The sequence below is a fragment of the Ornithorhynchus anatinus genome, chromosome X3, assembly GCF_004115215.2.
Source record: "Ornithorhynchus anatinus isolate Pmale09 chromosome X3, mOrnAna1.pri.v4, whole genome shotgun sequence".
Lineage (NCBI taxonomy): Eukaryota > Metazoa > Chordata > Mammalia > Monotremata > Ornithorhynchidae > Ornithorhynchus > Ornithorhynchus anatinus.
The window spans coordinates 13,895,228-13,911,742 of record NC_041751.1 but is presented as its reverse complement, the minus strand read 5'-3'; positions in this window follow the sequence as shown (position 1 = coordinate 13,911,742).

Here is a 16,515-nt window from a genome sequence, read left to right as displayed (position 1 = left end):
TTCAGATAAGGCCACGCACATCCCAATCAATAGCACACCAATCGTGTAACTGTTTACAATCTTGCAGCAATGGTAAATGAATAAATGTGAGGCTCAGAGCAAGTTGGAAAAAGCTAGATCTTTTTATTACCCAGGGATGCTGTAGGTCTTAATGCCCATTTCCATGTCTTAGAGACAAGAAGAGGAAGAAAGATTATTTTTCCTTATCTATAAATCCAAAGAGTGTTGGGCAGGGATTGTCTCTGTTGCCGAATTGTACATTCCAAGGTCTTAGTACAGTGCTCTGCACATAGTAAGCGCTCAATAAATGCTATTTAATGAATGAATGAATGTTTATTATCAAAGGTACTTATTGAGTGCTTACTGTGTGCACAGCATTGCTCTAGCCACTTGAGACCACAAAACAGGGTCACCAGATATTTTCCTTGCTCACAACAAATTTACAGTCTAGAGGAGGAGGCAGACATTAATGTAAATAAATAACTGACAGTTACGAACAGAAGTACTGTGAGGCTGAGAGTGGCTGAATATCATTGCAGATTCAAGTGTGTGGATGACACAGAAGGGAGATAGAGTTGTGAAAAAGAAGGCTTAATCTTGGAAGGCTTCTTGGAGGAGGGTTACCCTAATAAGCCTTTGAAGGTGAAGCAGTGTGTTTTCTCTGTGTAAAGAGATATTAAAGCCATGCTCACTGCATTCACTTTCTCTTTGTTCTGCTTTATATGAAGAAACCATTAGCCTAACTGTAAAACTGACTAGAGTGAAACTACACACACACACTTATATAAGTGTGTATGTATTCTGAAGTGTGATATATATATATATATATATATATATATATATATATATATATATATAGACATAGGTTCTAATGTGAAGGCATATGCAGATTTGAATGTTTAATTCTTGAATTTACTTTTCTGATGTTGCACAGGAACCAAGGGAAAGAGAAAAGTTGAAAGTCTGTTGAGTACTGCAAAGTGCTGTAGAGTCTATGTGTTGGATCAAAATGGGAGGTGATTTAGAGAATGCATTAAGAGACTCTTCGAGGCGCTGACTACTTAAGTGGGCAGTTTTGTAATGATGAAAAATCTAGACTAGGAATACACCCAGGGTTAGAAAAGGAATAACTGGTAAAACTAGGATGCCTTCCAAGCATCCTTAAGAAAGAAATCCCTTTTTTAGAAATCTATCAGGGCTTCCTGGGAATCTTAAATTGATTCATTTTTTCCTATGTCGACCCCAAAATGCTTATTGGATCATTACAATTGAATGGCATGTAAAGGTCGCTACGACAGTTACCATTATGTACCGTGAATATAATAACCCAATACACTCATATTGAGTGCAGTATGGTGTAGTAATATTGAAACAGCGCTCTTCAGCTTCCCTGATTTTCTGCCTTTTGATGGCTTATATCCTATCTTCGCTCATTCCCTCTCACCTTGGCTGTTTGAATCCTTCAGCTGAGAAGCTTTGCTGCAGTCCAAATAGCCATATCAAATTCTTCATGACCACTGACATTCTCTAAATTCAGCCTGCAGAACTGAACCTGTGTGAGCTTGAACCTCACTTGGACTGTAAGCCCGCTGTGGACAGGGAATATATCACTTAATTGGTAGATTGTTCTCTCACAAGATCTTAGTACAGTCCTCTGCAGACAGTAAGTGCTCAGTGAATATGATCGACTGACTGATTGAACCTCATTTATCGAATCTGGGTCGCGGTTGAGTAGGTGACACAGAAGGGAGAGGGGGTAAATGGGGGCCCAGTCAGAGAAAGTCTCTTGGAGGAGATGTGAATATTAATAAGGCTTTCAAGGTGGGAGAGTGATCATCTGTCGGATATGAAGTCTGGGGGAATTACAGGCCAAAGGGAGGACATCGGTCGGGGGTTGGTGGTGACATAGATGAGATTGAGGTACAGCGAGTAGGTTGGCACTGGAGAAGTTAAGCATGCTTGCTGGATTGTGGTTGGAAACCAACAGAGTAAGATAGGAAAGGTAGAGCTGATTTAAAGCCACCGCTAAGGAGTTTCTGTTTGATATGAAGGTGAATTACATGGGCAACTACTGGAGATTTCTTTTTGAGGAGTGGGGGAATGTGAACTGAATAGTTCATTAGAAAATTGATCCAGGCAACAGAGTGAAGTAGGAACTGGAGAGACTTGAAGCAGCGTGGCTCACTGGAAAGAACACGGGCTTTGGAGTCAGAGGTCATGGGTTCGAACCCCACCTCTGCCACTTGCCAGCTGTGTGACTTTGGGCAAGTCACTTAACTTCTCGGTGCCTCAGTTCCCTCATCTGTAAAATGGGGATTAAGACTGTGAGCCCCACGTGGGACAACCTGATTCCCCTGTGTCTACCCCAGAGCTTAGAACAGTGCTCGGCACATAGTAAGCACTTAACAAATACCAACATTATTATTATTATTACTTGAAGCATGGAGGTCAGGAGACAGGTTGATGAACTAGTCAAGATAGACTATAAGGGCTTGGTTTGGCTTGGTAGCAGTTTGGATGGGGAGAGAATGGCAGATTTTAGAGGTGTCGTGAAGGTAGAACCCACAGGATCTGGTGACACGATACATGGGTGGAATGAAAGAGATGAGGTGAGGATATTTCTGTTTTCCTATGGTATTCGTTTAGCCCTTAGTATGTACCTGGCACTGTTCTAAGCACTAAGCACTTCTGTGCCTCAAGTTGGACACAGCCCATAATACCAAGGTTATGGGCTTTTTGATACAGGGAGGGTAATGGTACCGACTATAGTGATGGTGTCAATGTCTGGGAGGCAGAGGAAACGTGAAACCGTAGAGGGGACAGTTCAGGGCTGGAGAGGTAGATTTGGAAATCATCCAAGTAAAGATGGTAGTTGAAATAGTGGGAGTGTATGACTTCTCCAAGAGTGTGGTGTAGATGCAGAATGAGTGAATAAATAATTAGAATATATGAGCTCACTGTGGGCAGGGACTGTGTCGATATTGCGATATTGTACTCTCCCAAGTGTACAGTGCTCTGCATACAGTAAGGGCTCAATAAATATAATTGAATGAAATTAAGGAAGGTTGGCTGGGAAGAAAAGAGGTGCTGAAGGTAACTCCTGGGGAGACAAGATTTGGAGGGTGGGATTTTATCAGAGAAGGCTTCTTTGAGGGGTAGAATTTCAAGAGAACTTTCCAAAGGCGAGGGCCACACAACTTGTGCCCTGTCTTTAACTTGGAAACGATCCCATAAGGTTCACTGCTTCCCAGACAGAAAGGGCCCAATCTTAGCAGACACATACTCTTTTTGCACCACCTCTAGCCAATTTTCTATTATCCTGTACACCAAATTATTTTTTAAAATATTGAAAAATATTTTTTAAAAGCCACAGCAGAAAAATATCTTCAGCATTAATGGACTAATGAGGAAGACTGTGTTGGAATTATGGTATTTTTGCCCTTTTTATGGCAAAATTGTAGAATTATCTTGTAGATTTATCTTGTTCAGGCTCTGCCACTATATTATTTGGACATTCTACTCAAGAGACAAAGAAAATAAAGCTTTACCGAGAAATTCCATTTTGTCGTTCAGCAGACTAACAGAGTGTATTCAAAATGACCTTTAGCTCCATTGTAAAATAAAACATCGATAGAATCAGAGGCCTCCTGTACCTCTCTGTGTGGGAGAAAAATTTGGAGTGGTCCTCAAGTTATTAGAAAACTTCACCTGAAACGTCACTATGTTATGATTACCAAGCGACAAGGCAAAACCTCCAGCAGACCGGGAGGACTGTTATTCCAAGAGCATCACAGTGGGTCTGTTTCAAAACTGATAAATTGTATGCAAGCCGATAACGATGGAGAATGTGCAGTAACACAAGTACAGCAATTGCTCCTCTTCTATACCCATCCTGCTGAGATAAGCCAAGTGCGACTGACACTCTCTTCCTAAATTTCTGAAAAGCACAGTGGTCTAGTGGAAAGCGCACGGGCCTGAAAGTCCAAGGAGCTGGGTTCTAATCCTGGCTCTGCCATATGCCTGCTGTGTGACCATGAGCAAGTCACTTTACTTTTCTGTGCCTCAATTCCCACATCTGCAAAATGGGGATTCGATATCTGCTTTCCTTTCTACTTTCACTGTGAGCCCCATGTGGGACTTGATTATCATGTATTTATCCCAGAGCTTAGAACATTGCTTGGCATGTAGTAAGCACTTGACAAATACCAGAATTATTATCATTATTATGAACAGGTAATTCATTATTTCTCTTGATTGTAAGCTTGCCTTATGCAGGGAATGTGTCTGTTACGTAGCTTTTGTTATACTTTCCCAAGAGCTTAGTACGGTTCTCCGTACACAGTAAGCACTCAGTAAATGCAATCGATTGATTGAGTCATTGACTGATGTGAATCCCCTATTTGGGTTCTATCAGACTGATTCGTGAAATCCCTTTAAGCTCCGGTCCAAGCCCCCTCTCCCAGATTAAGGCCCCACTTTTCCTCTTCTCCTCCCATCACCCCAACCCACTCCCTTTGCTCTACCCCTCGTCCCTGCCCCTCAGCACTTGTGTATATATGTAAATACTTATAATTATAATTTTATTTATTTTCATTAATGATGTGTATATTTAGCTATAATTCTTTTTATTTATAATGATGCTGCTGATGCCTGTTTACTTGTTTTAGTGTCTGCCTCCCCCCTTCTAGACTGTGAGCCCGATGTGGGCAGGGATTGTCTCTACTGGTTGCTGATTTGTACCTTCCAAGCACTTAGTACCTTGTATTACACACAGTAAGTGCTCAATAAATTGGATTGAATGAATGAATGAATGCTATGTCACACTTGAAAATGTGCTTCACTGTGCCTGTTCTCCCTCCTACTTAGACTGTGAGCCCCAGGTGGGACTCACACTTACATGACCACTTAGATCAATGCTTGATACATAGTAAGCACTTAAGAATAATAACAATGATAAACCATAAATCAGTCAATCAGAGACATTTATTGAGTAAATAGATATGTCAGGTTGGAACCCAAAATAAAGTAGACTAATCTAATGTATCCCTGAAGAAACCCAAGTAGATGAAGACTGAGGATGGGTGTAAATATATGTATAAGTGCTACGGGCAGTCATTGTTTTGATCTGATTCAGTGTGCTGGGATTCTATCAGGGCAATCTTAGAAGAGATAAGGTCTTTAAAAATTAATGGTTAAGTAACAATTCAAATTATAATTGAACATCTTTATTCATGTCTAAAAGAATCATCAAAGATTCCTGCCTTAAATGTAAAATAATAACAGCAGAATGAAACTGATTTACTAGAATGTTCTTTTCTGACTGGAATCAGCCTTCCTACATGGCAAATATGCCTAAATGTTAAATCAAATGTTTAATATTTTAGATCTTTTCCAAATCTGCTTTAAAATTGAGGTGTATTGATTTTAGCTTGACACCATTCCAATTTCTATTTCTGCAGGAATACATAAACTTGAATATGTTGTCCAAGCTAAGATAATTTCTAAACTATTTTTAAAGATCAAAACTTTCCATATACATTTCTTTTTATATTGAGACAACCACCATATATATATAGTAAAGTCTAGAATTGTTAGTGCTGATGGAAAATATTCGTCTCATTAAAATCCATACATAACTTGCTATAGCCACTGTAGTTCCAGGAAGGAAAAATATAATTGTTAGTTCTCCTTGAAATAACATTTCAAATTATTGCTATTCGAAGTAAGCCTGTAGCTGAAACAATTATGGGTCATGCCAATTTTATTATTAAGGTAAAGCATAGGTGTTTAAGCATCCTTTCCAACCACTGGGAAGTATTCCATCATCTGGTTTTCATCTATTTTGTGAAAGCTCGTTCTTCAGCAAAATCCAAAGAACACTATGCTCGCTAATGCCTCAAGGTGGTTAATGTATTAATCACATAAAGAAATCCAAGAGCCCTGGAAGAATTAATAACAAGGAGAATTATGGGCACTTTAGAGAGAGGATTAAAGGTGTTTTTCCTGGTTTATACTGAGTAGAAGTAAATTTTTTTAAAAACCTAGAAAATGAAAATACTAAAAAATTAAGAAAATGAAGAGGTCAGGCAGTAGAAAAGCTTCATAATGAAAGATAGAGCCTGATTATCACTTATTTCCACTTCTCAAACTTCTCACCACATCAAAGAAAGTTTGTGACAAGTACCTTCCAAAGTCACCTAAATAAATCACTGGGAGACTCAGGCTAATGAAAATTTGGATATGTAGAACCATTATTTGTATGTACATAGCAATAATTATGAAATTTAATAAACACTACTATGAACTCAAAAAATCCATCTCTAGTTATGCTGTCATGCTTATGGTTGTTTTCAATCTTCCCTCCTTATCTCTTGATCGTTAAGAACTTAGTGCTTAGAACAGTCAGCCTGACTCACTCCATTCATTCCTGAAGTGCCAGGATAGATGGAATTAATTAGGTTGGATAGAGTCCTTCTGCCCTGTGGCACTCACAGCTTAATTAGGAAGGAGAACAGGTTTTGAATCTCCATTTTACGGTTGAGGAAACTGAGGCGCATTTAAGTTAAGTGACTTTCCCAAGTTCACACAGCAAGCAATTGGCAGAGCCGGAATAGGAATCCAGTCCCACACTCTTTTCACTAGGCCACACCATTTCCACAGTGGATTGACACATTTTGTGCTACATGATGTTAATGCTTCAAATGATCCAATAAACTCAAGGCTGAAAGTGGCTTCTGATTGGTTTTCTTCATAGTTTATGTGATATGGTCACCCGATCTTCCAATGAGAAAGAAGCATCAAGGAAGAAGGAGATGAAATTTTCCATGAAGCTCTGGAGAATGACCCAGGCCAACTCTTTACTACGGAATGGCAGATTTATTAGGATTCCCAGATACAGTCAAAATCTAAACAAATCTCTTTTAGGAAATTCACACCTCCCAAACATCTCCAGTGAAAGATCAGAGGCAGGAGAGAGGAGAATGAGGCCACAATGAATAGGTTAGCTCAAAAAGAAGGAAGTGTGAGACTGGGAATGATAAGCATTTAAAGGGTATCTGAGTCCCTCTTACTCCTAAAGGAGGAAGAAAATAAAGTCCAGATTTTCATTTCATATTCTCTTACCAATGCTTCCCAATTATTTTCAACCTTTGTATCGAACATCACAGGGCCCACTGATTGGTTAGCTTCAGACCTATTATTTCTTTCTTTTTGACCTTCAAAAACCAGACAGACTGATTAGAAACAGCTGAAAAGAAGTCTTTTCTGCAATTATTCTTTGTTAATTAAATCTTGAATCATGTGAAATTTGCTCTTATTTTGTTTCTCTACAGTTACTGGATTGAAATCAGCAATTATGCCTTGAAAAAAGCTATTTGTCACACAATATTAATGCAAATGTTGTTGAACATTGTGTAATATAGCAAAGAGATGCCTAAGGTTTTGAATGTCAGATTTAGAAGCTGAAATGGCTCACTAGAGATCAGAATGCAACATTTTTGAAAACACAAAAAGTTGAATGTGATAGTTCAAATAAGAGCCCAATTGCATATTTATTAAGGCTTCAATTATTTTCATTGATTGATTTCCATTTTGTATTTAGGACTATATAAAACATAAAAGTGTCCTTCTCTTACTCTTTTCTCCATTCATATCAGGGCTTTGATGGAACCTCTCTCTCCCTCTCCTCTCTCCTTTTCTCCCTCTTTCTCTTTCTCTCTCCCTCTCTCTCTTCCTCTTTCCCTTTCTCCCCTTCTCTGTCTTCCTCTCTCTCTGTTTCCCTCTCTCCGTCTTTCCCTCCTTCCATCCCCCTCTCTCCTCCCTCTCGCTCTTCCTCTACCTGCCTCCACTTCGGAGCATGTCTAATTTGAGAACATACCTACTCACTTATTCCACCTTAATTATAAATCCTAAAGACTTGGATCCCCTACTTCTAACCAAGGATGATACTAATTGCATAATTTTTTATGTATTTTCATGTTTTTTGTTAATTACTTACTATTTGTCAAACACTGCTCTAGTGCTGGGGTAGATGCAAATGAATTAGGTTGGACCCAGTCCCTGTCCTGCTTGGTCCTCACAGTTTTAATAATGTGTAATTATTGACCACCCACTGAGTGCGATGCACAAAAGTGAAGACTCAGGACATTAGAAGCAGTGTGAGAAGCAGTGTTGTCTAGTGGAAAGTGCAGAGATTTGGGAATGAGAGGACCTGGGTTCTAATCCTCACTCTGCCACTTGTCTGCTTTGTGATATTGGACAAGTCTCTGCACCTCAATTTCCCCATTTGTAAAATGAAGAGAAAATACTTCAAACTTTCCACTTTCTGGTCCACGTGGGACCAGTCAGAGTTCTGATCCAATTACCTGACATCTACCCCCGAGCTTAGCACAGTGATTGGCAAGGATTAAGTGCTTAATAAACATCATTGTTATTATTTAGGTTGAATTAAAATGATCTCCTCCTCACACTGGTCAAGAGCTCAAAGGGAAGATGGTTCAGTGGCAGGGAAAGATTAAGGATCAGAAAACACCGTGGAGGTAGAATAGACTTGCTCGTTTCATGTGAACATTTCAGGAACTGGGTTTTTCAGAACATATGCCTGTTGTTTTCTTCTCAAAAACTGTAGGCTTTGCTAGTTTTCTGGCTCTTCTTTTGTTGTTGTTTTTGCAGAAACGACATATGGTTTGGAAAAGACATTATGTCATGTAGGAATATTTGGAATAATACAATGATTCAAAAAATTGCTGCTTGACATAATTCAGTCCCAGCTGTTAAGGAAAGTCACTAAAAAATTGCTTTGTGTAGCAAAGTTTTCATGTCACGTAGGTCACATGGTCGCCAGGTAGGTCCACTTGCTTGCTTATTTGCTTCTTCTCTGTATTATGATCTAGGCAGCCATGCTGGAGGATGCTGGGGAATACTACCGATTCAACTAGGAGAGTCACGCAGAGTCCTAGGGACAGTCATTCAAGACTGTAGAAGACTGCAGCCTAGAGACACATTTCATCCAGTCATCCAGGTTCCACCCACAGAGAGTAAGTGAACAACCAAATACTTTCTTTGGCAATACTAAGCTAAACACCCCGAGGAATGATAGTCAAGGAAGTAGTAGATGTCCTTATTCATTCTGGCAGAGGATGGAGGGCAGTGAAAGTGGCATTATTTCAGTCTACCAAAATATAGGTAGTTGTTACCCTTGCCAAAATGGTTAGGATAACTGTGGAAATCAAAATGGTCTCATCTACGGAGTGGAAACCCATCAAGAATGAGGGTGAAATGGAGGATAGAGGATGAAGAGAAGAGTCTGAAAGTTATTTCATTTGAAAAATATCTAAAGCATTGTTGGAAATTAAGGTGTGGGATTATTGTGAAGCACTAGATAAAGGACATAAGGGGAGGAGGTATTAGTTGTAAACAATTTAGTAGTGAACCATAGGAAATCTTGAAGGAATGAATGTGGGAAATACTTTTTTATGGAATTTGAGATTCAGCAGTAATGAATGAAAATTTTTAGTTGTTTACATAGTTATATGCTAACAAAGTTAGCTTTTTTTTGGTTTATTTTACAGAGGAAATATTTCCGATTGTCCAATTAGTTAAATGCATATCTTTGCATTGTACATAAGGCCAAAGTTTAAATGACTGTTTTCCTATTGCAAAAATATGGTCTTTCAAATTAAACTACATTTTTTTCAAAAGGCATTGGAGAGTGGAAGAAATGTTCCTTTTTAAAACACTGAGTTTCCTGCTGCTGGGTTTCAACATACCATATTTGCTCATATAATAGCTGCCACTGTGCAATTCTCCCTCAGTTTTTAAGGGGAAACATAAGGGCTTTTTGGTACCATATTAAAAGCAATAGGCAGTGATAGCAGTATGCATGGGATAGGAAGGGAAGAAGTGTTAGAACACAATAAATTCCAGAATAGGAGCAATATGCCAGTTGTTGGGTAGGGATGGTCTCTATTTGGTTGCCGAATTGTACTTTCCAAGTGCTTAGTACAGTGCTCTGCACACAGCACTGTATCATAACTGATCCATTCTCTTCACTAAAGCGCTTAATATAAAAAAATCAGTCCCAGACCTCTGTTCTGTAAAGTTTGTCTGAATAAAAGTAACTCAAACACTAAGCAGCAATTCTTACATTGAAATAATTTTAGAGAAATATCACTTGCCATCCGCACCACATTGGCACTACCTCACAATAATTGCATATCACAGAGCTGTGGTTAGACACCAGGATATTCGAAAAACTCCTACACTGGAACAATTGAAGCCATTTTATTGAAAAGAAACTATGTTTCAAATCACAAATGGTAACAGCTAACGTGACCGTGATGTCATCATAAGCATGGTGGCCTATAAGGAGGTTTCTCGGGCGTAGATCTGCACTGCTGTAATTGTTCCTAAATCCCAGCACGCTAACGAACAGGGAACTGATGTATTTTGTCATTAGTTTTAAAAGTAGCAGTTCATTTGAACTCACTAAGATCCATTTTGCTTTGTTAAATCCCAGAAATACATGTCCTCAGGCACCAACTTCTGACAGGTAGGACCCCACCTTCTATTGCTTGTTCACTCTCTCCAAGTCAGTGGTTCAAAGCCCTGCATCCAATAGGGTACGTGGTTCAGTGAACTAGAGCCAGTTCACTGAATAGAACAATAAATAGAACACTGAATAGTTCAGTAAATAGCATTACTGCCTCTCCTTGTCCAGTGTGCTGTAATGAGTTGGGTTGCAATAAATACCCTTGATTGATTGATCTGTTATCATGAAAAATCTGATTCTTTAGAAGCTCAGTTTATACAATATAGTCTACTTTCTTGTACTTAAAACTTTAGCTAGTGATTGGTGTGTATTAAATCAGTGTGTTTCACGGCCAGATCAATCAAAGGCAGTCAGGTTGGGACTCGCTCCAGCCACGAGGGGGAAGCACATCTCCCTGGCAAGGGAGATTTTTAATTACATTTTTTAATTTCCATGAAGAACACGTTTGTTCCACTAGAAAGTAGTTTCCTATAGAATTTACTTTTGTGTGTACACCAAGCTTCTCTTTCTACGCCGCCACACTGGGATGGGGTTAGCCGAGAGGGAAGAAAACGAATTTACCATCCTGTCCATGAATACAATTAGTCAACTGTATTTATTTAGCATTTACTGTGTGCAGAACGCTGTACTAAGCACTTTGGAACGTACAATATAAAAATTACCGGACACATTCCCTGACCTAGCTGGATAACCGATGGGAAGAATTTTCCCTTTTCCTTTTGCTCTTCAGTTTTCCTTATCTTTTGTTCTTTGTTTTGAATTTTACTACATGGGTACTCTCAAGTAACATCATACATTCCTAAGGAGGGTTTTAAAAGTTGGGGATAATGTGGTTTTGTTTATTTAAGAGGAGTGTTCCATACTGGGTTCGAATCCCGGCTCGAATGCCACTTAATAATGTTGGTATTTGTTAAGCGCTTACTATGTGCCGAGCACTGTTCTGAGCGCTGGGGTAGACACAGGGGAATCAGGTTGTCCCACGTGGGGCTCACAGTCTTAATCCCTATTTTACAGATGAGGTAACTGAGGCACCGAGAAGTTAAGTGACTTGCCCGAAGTCACACAGCTGACAAGCTGCCGAGGCGGAATTCGAACCCATGACCTCTGACTCCAAAGCTCGTGCTTTTTCCACTGAGCCCACTGAGCCACACCGCTTCACTTGTCAGCTGTGTGACTTTGGGCAAGTCACTTTAACTTCTCTGAGCCTCAGTTACCTCATCTGGAAAATGGGGATGAAGACTGTGAGCCCCACGTGGGACAACTTGATCACCTTGTATCCCCCTAGCGCTTAGAACAGTGTTTTGCACATAGTAAGCGCTTAACAAATGCCATCATTATTATACTCGAGCAGCAGCATGGTCTAGTGGATAAAGCATGGGCTTGGGAGTCAGAAGGTCGTGGGTTCTAATTCCGGCTCCACCACTTGTCTGTTTTATAACCTTGAGCAAATCCCTTTACGTCTCTGGTCCTCTGTTCCCTCATTTGTAAAATGGAGACTAAGTCTGAGAGCGCTGTGTGGGACAGAGACTTTATACAACCTGTTCATCTTGCATCTACCCCAGAGCTTAGAACAGTGGGTGGCACTTGCTTACAAATACCACAATAGTAAAAATAATAATAGGAATTATTATTATTAGTAGTATTGTTATAGGCAGGACTACTGACTACTGACTACTTGTTTTGTTTTGCTGTCTGTCTCCCTTGTTTAGACTGTGAGTCCGTTGTGGAGCACGGATTGTCTCTATCTGTTGCTGAATTGTACATTCCAACCGCTTAGTACAGTGCTCTGCACACAGTAAGCACTCAATAAATATGAATGAATGAATGAATGAATGAATGAATGAATGAATGAATGAATGAGAGCAGAGAGTTCAGAAAAAATGAGCCTGCAAAGTCAAGTAGCTTTTCACAAGTAACCTCTTCAGTTTCTTTGTTCTGTTGATTCAATAGGTCCAGCAATTACTGTACAACAACCTAGCCATAAAAGCTGGATTTTGGAGCGTCTAGTAGCTACTAATCAGAACAGTGAGTGGCATGTAGTAAGCACTTAACAAATAACATAACTAGTATCACTATTTTTAGTTGTCAGCTGTGAGACTTTGGGCAAGTCACTTCACTTCTCGGTGCCTCAGTTACCTCATCTGTAAAATGGGGATTAAGACTGTGAGCCCCACGTGGGACAAACTGATTCCCCTGTGTCTACCCCAGCACTTAGAACAGTGCTCGGCACATAGTAAGCGCTTAACAAATACCAACATTATTATTATTAGCAATAGTACTGTTATCGGAGGGGAACTTGGGTGAGGACAGAGAGCTCTAATAGCAGTACAAGTAGCTCAGAAGCAATTTAGTGTGAGCTATTCGGTAGCAAGGGAACAAAATACAAAGATAAGAAAATCCATCTGGTGGGACATCTTGGATCTAATGGTTTGGCAGATTGTAAGCATCTAGGGAGCAGGGATGATGTATGCCCCTAAGTATTCAGTTGTGTTCTGCATACAGAGGTGCATATTTACCTTCACTCAATCAAACAGTGGCATTTATTGAGCACTTAGGCTATGCGGACAACAGTACTAAGCCCTTGGAAGAGTGGTGGGATACAAGTGGTAGACAAAGTCTCTGCTCTCAAGAAGCTTGCAGTCTCATGGGGGAGATAGTAATGTCTTTTTTCAGATATGAAGGATGACTATATATGTATATGTGCTCAATAAGAATCACTGATTAGTTGAAAAGATAGTGTTGTTGTCTGAATGTCATTTTGGAAAACCAGGAAGGACTGTAGGATAAACTCTGCAGAGGGAAGAGGCTGGAGGCAGGAAGTCCAAGAAAGTGGCTGATGTAACAGTCCCACTGGCTATGGTTGAGAACTTGGATGAGGGTGATGGCATTAACAGTGAAAAGAAAGAAGGCAGATGAGGAAATATTTTGGAGGTGTAACTAGCAGGGTGTACAGACAAACTGAATCGTATAAAACAATGTTTGTTAAAACTAAACTGCTTCATTAAAATGTGTTTTTCTAGCGTCAAAAAAGACCACCCCAAAAACCACTAAAACTCAACCTTTAATCAATGGACATGCTAAAAAAAGAGTTCAGGGCACTGAAAGGTATTTTGATACACCCAATCTAGTTTAACATGGTCATGAATATCTTCTCCAAAAAAGTTACCCAATATGTTTTCTGAATGATTCTAAGTGACACTGAGAAAAGCTCAGAGAGGTGACTGGCAATGTTATTTTATAAATTACTCCACGTCCCCACTAATCTATTTGTTCAGATGGAGGCACAGACTATTTATTTATAACTGAAGTTTTATTTATTTGTTCAAGACAAACTGTATTTGTGATTCTGAATTTCAACAGTGTCAATCACTTCATCGCTGTGGCTGATTTGGATTCTGCCCAAAGAGATGATGGATTTAGAGTATCCTTTAGGGTTGTTCAAAGAATCTATTTGCATTTCTAAATTACATTTCTACTTGACAGAGGAAAATTTCTTTACATTCATTAGTTAATGACTGTTCACTGAGTGACTTAGAATTCTCTTTTTAGGGGCAGCCCACAAGAAACTGTGTGGCCTATCGTGGGCCAGGGAGTCAGAAGGACCTGAGTTCCAATCTAGTCTCCTCCATTTATCTGCTTTGTGACCTTGGGCAACCATGTACCTTCTCTGGGCCTCAGTTACTTCATCTGTAAAATGATTACAGACTGTGAGCTCCATGTGGGACATGAACTATGTCCAACCTGATAAGCTTGTGTTTACCCCAGCGCTTAGCACAGTGTCTGGAACATAGCAAATAATAACAAATACATAAAAAAATTAAAAGAGTGATTTGGACCAGTTAGAACTCGAGAAGCTTCTTTGGTCACTCTTGGCAGTGGTCGTCATGAGTAATAATAATGATGATGATGATATTTATTAAGCTCTTATTATATGTCAAGCACTGTTCTAAATGCTGGGGTAGTTCCAACTAATCAGTTTGGATGCAGACCCTCTCCCATCTGGGGCTCACCATCTTAATGCCCATTTTACAGATAAAGTAACTGAGCCACATAGAAGTGAAGTGACATGCCCAAGGTCACACAACAGACAAGCAGCAGAGGTGGAGTTAGAAGCCAAGTCCTCTAACTCCCATGTCCATGCTCTATCCACTAGGCCATGCTGCTTCTCTTAGGCCATGTCGTTTTTCCTGGGGTCACTTGGGGAGCAGTGATCTGGGGAGAAGTATCCAACTCTCAGGTATTCCCGGGAAGCAGTGGGCTCTGGGGAAAAGAAAACAGTTCACCTCCAGGTTTGGAATGATTATTTTCCCCACAGATGGACTTGTAATGCGGGGAGCAACTTCATCAAGGAATTTTAATTGTGAATAAACAGCTCTGAAAGCCACACTGCTGCCCTCCTTGCAGGGAACCTGGCCCCAAACTCTTCTGTATCATACTCTCCCAAAAACTTAGTATGGTGCTCTGTAATTGGTAAGTGGACTTTGTTAAGGGCTTACTATATGCCAGGCACTGTACTGAGCACTGGAGTGGAAAGCAGCCAATCAGTTTGGACACAGTCCCTGCCTGCAGGGGCCTCACAGTCTTAATCCTCATTTTACAGTTGAGAGAAATGATGTACAGGGAAGTTAAGTCACCTACCCAAGGTCACACAGCAGACAACTGGTGGAACTGGGATTGGAACCCAGGTCCTCCTGACTCACAGGCCCTTGGTCTGCCACTGGGCCTCACTGCTTCTCAAGTGCTCAGTAAACACCGTTCAGAGTGAAGGAACTAACCCCAGCGACCCTCAGGGGTGACTTCAGAAAGGGTCTGCTCTGCACCCAGTAAGTGCTCAGTAAATACGATTGAATGAATACTGAATGAATCCAAGAGAATGCAAGTGGAATATTAGGGCAAGTAAATAACCTGACTGAAATATTAGGGGCAAGTTGGGATTTCAAATGCTTTGGGGTTTTAGCTTTGTAACAGAGCACTGGAAAATCAGTTCTATCCCACGGTCCTCTCCATCATCTCTCTTCTTTTACATATTCACCATATTCACCCACTACCTCTCAGATTGCACTCTTTTCTTCTCTCAGGTCTACGTTCTAATTGCATCAGACCCATGGAGAAGCCTAGTCTGAAGACCACGGTCCTGGATCAGAGGACCTGATTTCTACTCTTGGGTATTCCACCTACCTGCTGTGTGACTTGGACAAGTCACTTCACTTCCCTGCGCCTCAGTTTCCTCATCTGTAAAATAGGAATTACTGCCTTGTTCTTCTTTTTCCTCTGTGAGTTCCACATGGAACAGGGACTGTGTCCAGCCGGATTATCTTGTATCTACCCCGGAGTTTAGTATAGGTGGGGAGTGGATAGGAATAGATATTCCTGAATATTGAATAAGGAAAAAAAACTTGTGGAAAATTTATAATTAATAATGAAGTGTTGCATATTTTCCACGATTAAATGAAGCATCTTGAAAAAGTACAAATTGTAATTTAAATATGATGCATCTGCCAAATCGGACCATATGCGTCACATGAACAATACAGAATTATGCATATTTTAAAATACAAATGTTTTAATAAGAATGGAAAGGCTACTCTAATGAAAGCATGAAATGCTTCATGAAAATAGATTTAAACTATAATTTGCAATGCCATTTTCAGTTTCATCACTGGAACAGAGCATCTGGAAGAAGGGCAAGAAAATCCGTGCTTCAAAATGAGTGACTTCTGGCTCCTAGTGTTTTGTGGATATTTTCATAAAAAATAAAATTATCAGTCAGAAGTTGAATACCTTTAGAGGGTGTTAGAAACTTTTTATGAGTAAGCTTCACATCAATTAGATGCTAGGGCTTGCTGGAGGCGAGAAATCAAATACCGAGGCATTAGCATTCACATGAAGTAGGGTAAGCAACAAAATTCCAATACCCTAAAAAGGTTATATTTCATAAAAAGGGGGGGGAGGATGACTTTAGTGTA